The following is an 11,360-nucleotide window of genomic DNA, read 5'->3' as shown; positions in this document are numbered from 1 at the left end:
TGTCAGATGGGTTATGTGCCAAGGTCATAAGGTTCGAGGGAGACAGACATCATGCAGTGGCGTGCACACTCAATAACCATGCTTAGGAACTACAAAAGGATGTTTAAGAGAGTTCTTTTAAAGATTTTGCCTAGAAAGTCTGATGCCTGTGTTTTCAGGGACTGTGTCTGGAGATTTATTTTGTTCCTTTACATGGGTCATGTTTTCCTATTTCTTCGTGATCTGTTGTTTAAAATTGGTTATTAAAAAAATCAGCCACCTCTCCCAGTCTTTGCAGACTGGCGGGCAAGACCTTCACCAATTAGCAGGGCAAGGTCTGAACCTTGGGATAAGCCTCGCATGAAAGTTTGAGGTCTTCCCAGGTCTTTTCTGGACATATGTCTTCCCTGGGCCTGTGTATTGCTCCATGTATGTGACTGCTTTTAAATGTCTTCATTTTCCTGAGCCTAACCCCTGTTTCTTCTCGGGACTTCCCTGCTTTATCATGTTCCCCAATCAGTAATCGCTTGCCTCAGGAGTCTGCAGGTGTGTAGTCCCCTTGAATAATCTTGAGTCACACCCACTGCTTCCTGCCTGAGTTCCAGGTCAGATTTACAGAGGCCAATCCCTCAGGAAGCCCCCACACAGGTTAGAACATTGCAAATTAGGTCCACCCTGCTCTCTCTGATTTCAGGAAGAGAACTGGGAATTGGGCTCCTTCTCACCCCAAACTGTTCTGTGCCATGCCAGGGAGGGGGCAAAGTGAGGGCCAGTAAAAAGACCGTACGTAGTTCCCACCCCACAGAATGTGACTTTTCCTTGGCTGGGCATTTGCTTGGTTGCTGTAGATCTCTGACTGATTTCCAGAGCTCCTATAACGTCATTTTAGCATGTATGTGAGTGATTATTCAAGAGTTTGCTGGGAAGGTCCTTCAATTCTTAAGAAAATCTAAGAAGCTCCTCCTCAACTCTTTGGGCTGCAGTGCCAAAGTGAGTCATTGTGGAAGTTCTCTGGAAAGCCTCTATAAACCTCACATCATCTGAGGCTCTTGGCTGCAAACTGCCTCCAGAGAAAGATGACCTCCCTTCCTCCTCGCAGATCCCACATCTGTGCTTCTCAGAGGTTCTAACCCTGGCATGGGGAAAGGGGTTCTGGGAAATGTAGTCCCAGCTGCACGGGAATCCTGGGAAGGAGATCATGGGGGTACTGAGTTGGCAGCCCACAGCCACAGCATAGCCCTAGCACAGCCTGAATTACTCCACACAGTCACTCCACACAATTACTTGATGGAAACAAATGTGTAGGAGTAAAGATGCTGTTTGTAATCCTACCTGGCTTGTTAGATCTCTCTCTGCAAATATCCCTGTCTTGATGGCCATCTCGACACTTGTGAGTACTATATAACTATTTACTTAGTACTTTCCATCCAAGGGATTACTCTTTTATTTAAATAGATGATTTCAGAAGAAACTATATGAATTCCACAAATGGAAAAGCAGTATCATTTGCAGTACATAAGAAATACCTGCTAAAGAAGTGGAAACAGGGGTGCCTGGCTGACTCAGTCGGTGGAGCGTGGGACTATTGATCTCGAAGTTGTGAGTTTAAGCCCCATGTTGGGTGTAGAGATTACTTTAAAAAAAGAAGTGGAAACAAAAATCAGGTTGCCATTTCTAGCTACACATTGCTCCCCTCACCCCATCACCACCCTCTCCGACGGTGACCCCTCAAATTCCCACCTCAACTGGAGCAGGTCCTCCTCTGTCTGACTTATGTCCTGGGGGGGGTCCCTCCCCTGCTGAAAATGTTGATCCCACTGTTGACAATAACTAGAAACATCTGAGTCCCAAGCACTTTGGCACATCTGAAGATGTTCCATGGAGGCTTCAGTAGGGAAGGTCACTCCCGGCTGGAGCTGAATTTGGCTGGAAGGCAATGCTTTCAGGTGAACCAGATGAAGAAAGTTGTTTCATGCTATCCTTAAAAAAAGGAGGACCCTGGGGCGCCTGGGTGGCTCAGTCGGTTAAGCGTCTACCTTTGGCTCAGGTCATGATCGAGCCCCGCATCAGGCTCCCTGCTCAGCGGGGAATCTGCTTCTCCCTCTCCCTCAGCTGCCCCCCACCAAGCTCGCGCTCTCTCTCAAAAAAAAAAAAAAAAAAAAAAGAGGACTCTGCCTTGTGTAGCACCTTCTGTAAACAGGCCTTGGGATCTTGGCAGGGAGAGATTCTATGAAGAAAAACCAATCCGTCCATGGGAATTTTCCCTCCAGCTATGAAACCATAGCTTTTATAGCATTTCAGGGAGGCAGATGCGGCCAGATGTTTACCCTTGTCGCAGCCGAGGGTGGGAGGGGCGGGTGGGGTGTGCAATGTCCTCACCCTTCCCCCTTCACATAGACTCAAGAAAGGTGAGGGAGTTCATGGTCGGTGTAGCTGGCAAGGGACAGAGCTGTGAAGGGAATCTAGGCGTATCGAACCACCGCACTGTGCGGCCCCTTGTTTGGGAGCTCCCAGGAGGCAGTGAGCATGCTCTGCAGGGTCAGCTCAACTGGAGGGAAGAATGCAACAGGAGAGAACTTTCGCGGCTCTCTGACACAGGTGAGGGCACCAAGCAAAGCAGAGTGGCTATGACCTGGACTTGCCCACCTCTGAAACTGTGCTTCATAAACTGGTCTTGGGAGAGACCCTTTGCTTTCCTGTGGAAAGTTGATCCCGAAGCTGATGTGGCAACTTCTCTCGGAGAGTTCTATCGGGGAGCCCTTGATTCTTGGGTCACCCCCGTCTCTACATGGGGTGTGGTCACTTACTTCTCCTCAAGGAGTCTATAGGGGAGAGAAGAGACCAAGGCCACAAATAGAGACAGGTGTGTGGTATGTGAGTCACCTAGCAAAGAGGTGAAGGGACAGATGACAGAGCTGGTGCTGGTTAACACTTTGGAATCTGCCTTCGGGTGCAAAGTGGAATCTTTGCCTCTTGAGCCCATGACTGGCCTTCAGGGTCCTTCCCTCCCATTCAGGTGCGCCCCACTTGTCTCTGCTCATTCTCTTCTCCAATGACTTCTTCAGCACCCACGCACCGATCATCCGGCGGGGATAGATCACACTTACACCGCTGTGTGCTAGAGGCTTGGGAGAGTCTCAGGGAGCTCACATTTGAGCTGTGGGTGGGGGTGGAGAGTGGGGCAGGATTGGGCGGGGGTGAAGACCTTGGTACCACCAGTGTGTCACAAGGCTGAATGTCACCAGGCTGAGGAAAATAGAATGGGCTCCAGAGATGCAGGGGAGTGGGGACTCATTTCTGGCTGGGATGGTGAAGAGATCCGGGGAGGGGAGGGGGCTTTATGGAAAGGAGCAGTGGGAGGCTGATAAGGGGGAGTTGGAGAGGGGATTCCTGGAGGAAGATACAGGATTAACAGGGTAACAATAATGAGAATATTAAGAGCACTTGCTCCATGTTGGGTCCTGTTCTAAGTACTTAACATGTGTTATTTCATTTTATCCTCAGAGAGGAAGATACTTTTAGTAACCTCATTTTATAAATGAGGAAAGAGAAGCCCTGAGAGGTTGAGAAACCTGTCCAAGGTCACACAGCTATTTTTAACAAACATAAAGCCTGCAGGGAGTGGGTGTGACCATCCACATTTAGGAATCTTTAGGTCCTAGAAGTTAGCAGAAACATAGGGTGGTGAAAGGGAAGTGGTAGACACAAGATAGGAGAGGGTATCAGGACCTTCAATACAGAACGATAGTACCGGCACTGTTTCAATAAATGAACGAATCAATTTACAATCTCTTTTTTTCCAAAAGGAATTTGAGAGATGGTAGCAAGGGGGAATCTTTGTGGGGCAGATGAGGGGACCAGAGGCCAGTGGTGGGGTGGGGCTCAGGGTCGTCGAGGTGGTGGTGATCAGGGTCGTTGAATATGAATATTAATTACCGTGCTAGCCAACCTCCAAGATGGCCCCCAGCAATCCCTGCCCCTTGGTATTCATGCCCTTGAGTACTTCCCTTGCATACAGAATAGAAATGACTTGCATCACCAATAGGATACTGTGCAAACGATGGCATGCCACTTCCAAGGTCAGGGTATACAAGACACTGTGGCTTTCACGTTACTTTCACTGGGGTCACCTGCTGTGGGGACGGTGGCTGCCATCTTGTGAGGAAGCTCAAGCAGCTCGATGGGGAAGGAACTGGGGCCTCCTGTCCACAGCCACATCCATGTGCCACCCTGGAAATTGATCTTCCAAGTCCAGTCAAGCCTTCTGATGACCGTGATTCCCGGCTGACATCCTGACTGCAACCAGTTGAGGAACCCCCTGAACCAGTCCACTTTCAATCCCTGCTCTCAGATTCCTGACCTAGAGAAACTGAGCAAGATAATATATGTTTCTTGTGTATTTAAGCCATGACGTTTGGGGCTTAAAAATTGGCCCGAGGTTAATGATATATATACAAAAGATAGCAAATGTAATTGCCAGAGTGACTCCTTCTCTGGCCCCTGTCTGGGCTATAATGTTCCCTTCAGCAGAGAAGCATGTAATGGTAGCTGAACTTTTAGCTTAAGGAATGTTTCATTCCGGCAAGGCGGAGAGGAAGCTGGTGGAATAATTCGTACATGCTGATGCTGATACCGTATTCTTCTTCGCCCGGGAGAGCTTCCCACAGTTGCTCCTACTTGGCTGCCACTTACCCCCCCTCCCCCCCATGGATGCAGCTGTGCCCCTGGGTGAGGGGAACCACCAGGGACCACAGGAAGGTGTCAGCAGTGGCCTATGAGCTCCGTGGGGAGTGAGGGCCGAGTCTCCTCATCCCTATTGCCCTAATCCATGCTTGGTTGTCATGTCTTGGATACAGACCTTGTACTCAGCCAGGCCCTGGTGACGGACGATAACGTTGTTTCCAGTTATTTTGCTGCTATAAGTAATGGTGCAAGGAATATAATCTGGAAAATGTCTGGCATGCCCATAGGTTAACTTCATGATAGTGGGTACGTTCATTGGATGCTCCAGTTCTTGATTTTCTTTTTTTTTTTTTTTAAGATTTTGTTTATTTATTTGAGAGAGAGAATGAGAGATAGAGAGCACGAGAGGGAAGAGGGTCAGAGGGAGAAGCAGACTCCCTGCTGAGCAGGGAGCCCGATGCGGGACTCGATCCCGGGACTCCAGGATCATGACCTGAGCCGAAGGCAGTCGCTTAACCAACTGAGCCACCCAGGCGCCCCAGTTCTTGATTTTCTAAGTCTCGGACATACCCCTATGGCAGGAGACCCAGGAGTTGTAAAGGGAGGGCAAGCAGGTAGATACCTTAGTTAGAAAAGAACAATCATGCCCTGAGGCAGGATGATGTAGGAGAAGCTTTCTGGAATCCCTTTCCTATTGCCAAGCTCCCCAAATTGGGTCACATTTTAAGTAAACAAATGCTGTCGGGTGGGGGGTGTGGCCAGAGGGATCCATGCTATATTGGCAAGTGTGTTGGTCACACGCTATTGCTCTTGGATGTGTGTGTGTGCGTGTGCACATGTGCATGCCTGTGTGTACACATAGGCAGGAGGGTGTGTGTGTGCGCACGAGTGTGTACGTGCGTGTGCACATATGCACGCAGGTGTGTATCTGTGTGCACGTGTGGGTGCGTGTGTGTGCATGCAGGTGCATGTGTGTGTGTGTGTAAGTGTGTCCGTGCCCTTTAGGTGCTGTGTGCAGTTTTGAGCCCTCCTCCTAGCCCAGTTCCCGGCTTTCCCTCTGCAGTACCCCTGACCGCCTTGTGGTGTCAGCAGAGTGCACCTCGGCCCTGGTGGGAAGGCGGCAGAGGTGCTGAGGAAGGAGGCCTGGAGTCAGCCTAGCTGGCCTTGCGGGGGCCGGGGGGCCTGGAGGTGGGCACCTGAAGGGAGCCTTGGGTCTTTCTAGAGGGCAGCTAGTGCAGGCCTGGGTGGGCCTGGCTTTCCTATCACCTGGAAAGTGATGCGGGATGAGTACCCTGTGGCCTCGGAGGGTACAGGAATAAATTCTGGCTCAAGGTCAGGAGCTGTTGCCTCTTCTCCGTTGGACTGAACTTGGAGAATCCATTGGTCAGGAGCGAATATGGGAGACAAAGTGGGCTTCAGGTCACAACGTTTCCGACACTGAGGCCAAACTGACTAGCTTTTCGGGGGTGTTGCATGTTCTCTCGCCCTCCCCCTCGCGCCCATCTGTGTCACCGTGGCTTTCCAAATGTGCCTTCCACCCCCAGCAGAGTGCTCTCCGTCTCCCCGTCTGATTCGGGCTGCTGGTGGGCACGCTGCTCTAGGAATGGGAACCAGACTTGGGCAACCACCGTGCCCAATGCCGTTTGCACAACCGGGAGCCTCTAATGCACACAGCATGGTCCCCCGGCGCCCCAGATGGGTGTGGTTAGCCCAGCCAGCCACATGGGCATGTCGGGGATGGCTGCCTCTCTCTAAGCAGCAATTAAGCCCAGGCTGCGACAGCAACATGGGGCCGGGGGGGTCTCGGGTGGGTTGGGGTTTTCTTCCTGGGCGGTGTGTGGGCCCCGGCGCTCTGGGGGAATCCGGGACAGGGCGCTGGGGGTGCGGCCACGGGAAAGGGCTGGGGCATGCCAAACAGCTGTTTCTCTGAGGCTACCTTCCTGAAACCATCCTAGACAGGCTGTCCTGCCCCTTGCTCAGCTCTCTTGTGGCTGCGTGGGGGACGCACTCCCCGCTGCAGACCTGCAGGTGAGCCCGGCCTCTGGCCCCAGAGCAGGGGGCAGGAGTCCTCTGTGCGGCAGGGGAGGGAGAAGGGCCCGTGCCTCACCTCTGCACCGCCTCTTGGCTCCTTTTGAGGCTTTCGTTGGGCGCCTGTGGGAAACAGGGTTGTGAGGGCGCTGTGAGTCTGTTTCCAGAACAGAGTGACAGGAGGGGGAATAAGATGAGGAAGAAGAGGGATGGATAACAAAAGGAAGGAGGGGGGAGCCCTGGCAACGTGGGCCTAGTGGGGGAAGTATACCTCCGCAAGATGGCCTTCTGTTTTATATATATATATATATATATATATATATATATATATATATATATATATAACAGAATATATATATATATATATGAAAACTCTTTATTTTGCAAGGCGCCAAGGTCTAGGCCCCCAAAGCTGCTCCTCCCGTGGCCTGAGATCCATCTTTGGCTGAAGGTGGCTCCTTAGGCCAACAGCCAGGGAAGGGAAGGGACTCCTGAGAAACTGGAGCCCCCGTGGCCACAGCTCAGCTGGGGGAGCCCTGTTGCCTTGGGGTCTCTGGGACTGTTGTGGGGCCCTAGACATTTGCAACAATGGCTTCCGGGGGTGGTGGCTTCCTGCCCAGGTTTGTTTCTGTTTGTCTGTCCCGCCTGCCCCGCCTCCCTCCCCTCCCCCCTTCCCCCTCCCCCGCAGCGCCCAGCCATGGGAGATGGATGAGCCGGCATCCCGCCAGAGAGGCCCTTTTGTGCTCTGCGGCTGGAAAGGTCTCTTGTGCAGCTCAGAGAAAGGGATTTGTTCCTTTAATTGATAATGAATATCAGAAAGGTCATATTTACATTATGAGCTGGGTGGGAATTGTGTGTGTGCCAACAATGAAAAAAACTCACAAGAATAAATGACATCCCGCTCTCTGTGTTGGTGGCCAGGGTCGGGGGCGGGGGGGGGGGGGGGGGGCCGGAGGGGGGGGGGGGGGCCAGGGAGGCTGAGAAAGGAGGGGCAGAAATGGAGAGTGTTGAGAGGGGGGAGGAGAGGAGAGAAAATGGGGCAGAGGGAGGGAGGGAGGACACACGAGGGGAAGGGGGCGCAGAGGAGGCAGGGATGGAGGCCGGAGGCGGAGGCCCAATGCAAGCCTGCACACAGCCTGCAGCGACAGCCTCCTTGCTGTGCTGGTCAGGGGCAGGGAATTCGAGCCACTCCCACTCGCAGGACCAAACCATCATCCTCCTGGGGGCATTTCTTAAGTACCACGTGTGGCCAGAGTGAAGTGTGGCTAGGATCACACCACTGCTGTGTTCCAAGTTGCCAGAGGGCTCCCCTATTGACCTCGGGAGTAGCTCTTCCACGTGGCCCCCCAGGCCCTGGGCCACGCGCCCTGCCTACCCTTGGCCCTTGCACACCCTTTCCCCTGGCAAGCCCCGCCTCTCCCCCCAAGCCTCACCTGATTCCTCAAAACCCGCCCTCTCTGTGCAGACACCCCCGGCCTGCCCCACCGCGGGACTTCCCATGATTGCCTGCTGCATTGCTCCCGGCTCCCTGGGGGTGGACGCCTGCCTTGGTCACCGCTGCCTGTGTGTACAGAGTCACGTCTGTATGCACCGATGTGGGCCAGCCACCCGGGGCATATTTGTTGAATTGTGTGGCACAGTGTAGTCTCTTCTAGTGGAGTCCCCAGAAAACGGTCTTCTTCCTTATTCTTGTACGTGGGGGTTTTGGGATCTCTCGGGGCAAAGGCCTGCGGGAAGGGTGCATCCAGTTTCTGTCCGAGGCTCAGTGGGGGGAGAGGATAAGCCAGTTGAGCCTCAGTTTCCCACTAGCTGCATTCTGATGGGAAGAACATCCCCAGGAGAGGCCTTCTGTGCCTCAGGGTGCTGGCAGCAAGTGCCCAGGGAGAGCTGGGAGAGCCAGAACCCCCTTCCCTTTTCTCCCCCTGGCATCGCTCATGACACTGGACAGGATAGAAGGATGGAAAGCTACCCCAGGGATAAGCCTCTTGGTGGAACCAGCACAGAAAGCCCCCCCCCTTCCACCGACAAGGGCTGGACCTGCCCCCCTCCCCAACCCGGGGCTCGCCAGGCTTCATTTCCAAACACTTGGATGCTTCCTGAGGTCACTGACAAGGAAAGGTTAGAGTCAGCGATTTGGGGACGTGACTTGCAGCTGGTCCCCTGACTGGGAGTCCAGCATGGCGTCAGTGGGGGTCTGACGAACGGCAGGGGAAACCCAGTTTCCATCCACACGAGAAGGTGGGAGATTATCAGTGCAGGAAGAGAGCCGTGTGTGTGTGCGTGTCCGAGAGAGAAATGGAGATGTGGGGATGCTGGGGGAGGGATGTGAGGGCTGTGGGACTTAGCATTTTCCAGACAGAAGAAGGGAGTTATTTTTGTTCATTTTTTATAAATAATGTCACCATTTTTCTTTGAGAATATAAAATCTGAAAGCTATTTTTGGGCATATTCTTTTCCATAAATGGTGTCACGCTGTAGTCCTTCGTTCCTGTCAAAAGGAATTTAGGGGCGGGAGAGAGGGATGACCTGGCTAGCACTCTGGGCATGGCCCCGGGGAACAGGCCCTTTGGTGGCGGGGACATGCTCACCCTGCTGCAGGACCGCGTCGGGGCGAAAGGCCCGGCGTGGCCCGCCCAGGTGACAGGGAGAGGCGTGAGGGAGGTTTGAGATCGTGTGAGTGACCGTGTTTCTTCTTCTCATCAGAAGACATTCGGGGAAGGAGCAGCGTTTAGGTGCACCCCTATGAGCCATTCCCTGTGCCTGTAATAACTCATAAAGGATAAAGGAGATAAAGGAGACCGACTCCTTATTTTATTTTATAATAACATTCTAACATGATAAAAACATCTAAGTGTGTAGTCATATATTTTTAATTATCTTTTAATTGTGAAAAGTAACATATGACAATAGAAAAGTAGGAGGTAGAGAAAAACATGGAGCTGAGCAAAAACATGAAACATGTTCCTCCTTAATAGAAAATTGCAGTCGTATATTTTATCTAAATATGATATTAATCTATTAAAAACATCTGCTTACTGTTACATGTAATGTTCTAATTAATGGTATCGTTAACTGCTAATAAGCACTCTCATTAATTGACCGCTCCTAGGATCAAGGCTTGGCTTGCTGGGTTTGGTTTAATCTTCACAGCAGCCTTTGATTGTGGTTACTTACTATTCCCATTTTCCATGCAGGAAAACTGAGGCTCCTAGAAATGAAATGGCCAGAACTGGGACGTAGCACCAGCCTTTGGCTCTCGAGCGCCCCAGTCTTAAGCCTTGTGTTTATTTGTGTCCAGGGGACTCAAGGTATAAACAGCAGGCTCTCCTGCACTGTGCTGGAATTGCCTAGGGCTGGGACGGGGAAAGGCTAGGGTGCCTAATCGGGAAGCCCGATTCCACATGAGACGCCCCACAATTAGTCCATTCCTTTTTGATTTAATTCTTCCCCGAATGTGTGTTCATCATGTAACTCCAGGAAAGATTGGTATTCAGGGAAGAGGCGTCACACGCTGTAATTAAACTGTCTTTACTGACGCACTCCGTCTCCGAGAACAGACCTGTTTGATTCCGCAAAGGAAATCATTGGTATTTTAGCAGGAGGCAGGAAACTCTTGATTAGCGAGTGATAGATAAACAGATCGATGCCTTTTCTGGCGACATTTTCAGCTTCATTATTGTCACTGGAAAAGAGAAAGGGGGGGCCAACCTGGAGAAAGATGAGAGGAGATGGTGGTGAGTCCTGGGGCAGGGGGAGAGGGGGGCTTGGATCAGTGAGGTGCTGGGAAAGGGGCGGCGCTGGGGCCCCAGGAGGATGCAGCTGCCCCTGGTGGCTGGGAGCTTTGTCACAGCCTGGGGACAGCAGGAGAAGCCCCCCCCACTCCCCACTCCCCTGCAGCCAGGCGGCATTGGCCCCTGATGAGATTCTCCGGCAGCCGGCCTTCCTCCCAACCCCACAGCCCTTGCGCGTTATTGCTGCTCTCTCAAGGTCAGGGGGAGTTAAGACCAGAGATTATACTGTGTCAGTTGTGCCTTTTTGAAATATGACTCAATGTAAGCTCTTTCCACACCAGAGGAGAGATGCCAAAATCGCACTTCAATCTCTAGCTCGCATCGGGCTTATGGGGATTTTAGCAGGGCTCTGGTGAGATAAGTCTGTTTCTTCTCTCAGGGTGCCCCTTTACAAACTTTGGTTAAGTGAGGCCATAACTTAGCGAGGGCAGGTTTCTAGACGTCACGGATCCTGTGCCCGGCAGACAAAGCTGGGCCACCCAGCGCCACTGGCCCTGGTGCCAGTGCAGGAGGGAAAAGGGGGCTCCCCGGCTGCCGCCTTGGCTCCTCGAACCACGGGCCTTCCAGCTGGGATTTTACTCCTGGGCTCCAATCACAGCTCATCTTCCGGAACCTCAGGCTCTCATCTGTAAAATGGAGACAGCATGTCCTTCTCGCAAGGTTGTCCTGAGACTTAGGGATGATGCAGGAAAAGCACCTGGCCCTTAGTAGGTGCTTAATACATGGGAAATCCATTCTGTTTTCCCTGATTTGGGCTCTTGTGTTTTAAGCTACTTGGTGGAGGGTAGGGGAAGAGTAAAGGCAGATAGAAAATTCCATGATGTTATCTGGGACATACGCAGCTGTGAATTGGCCACCCCCTTCCTTCCCCAAGCTCAT

General features: G+C 52.2%; 1 non-coding gene across 1 annotated transcript; it reads right to left on the bottom strand.

The window, feature by feature from the left end:
* LOC112809115 (small nucleolar RNA U13) lies at nucleotides 1–101 on the bottom strand. Its single transcript, XR_003204511.1, has one exon. It is a non-coding gene; the product is annotated as a small nucleolar RNA U13 (small nucleolar RNA).
* Between the last annotated feature and the right edge of the window lie 11,259 nt (nucleotides 102–11,360).

This window comes from Callorhinus ursinus, unplaced genomic scaffold (assembly GCF_003265705.2).
Source record: "Callorhinus ursinus isolate GAN/ISIS: 27379988/994484 unplaced genomic scaffold, GSC_fseal_2.0 scaffold56, whole genome shotgun sequence".
NCBI lineage: Eukaryota > Metazoa > Chordata > Mammalia > Carnivora > Otariidae > Callorhinus > Callorhinus ursinus.
The sequence above is the reverse complement of the archived record's forward strand: the minus strand, read 5'-3'. Positions and strand labels throughout refer to the sequence as shown.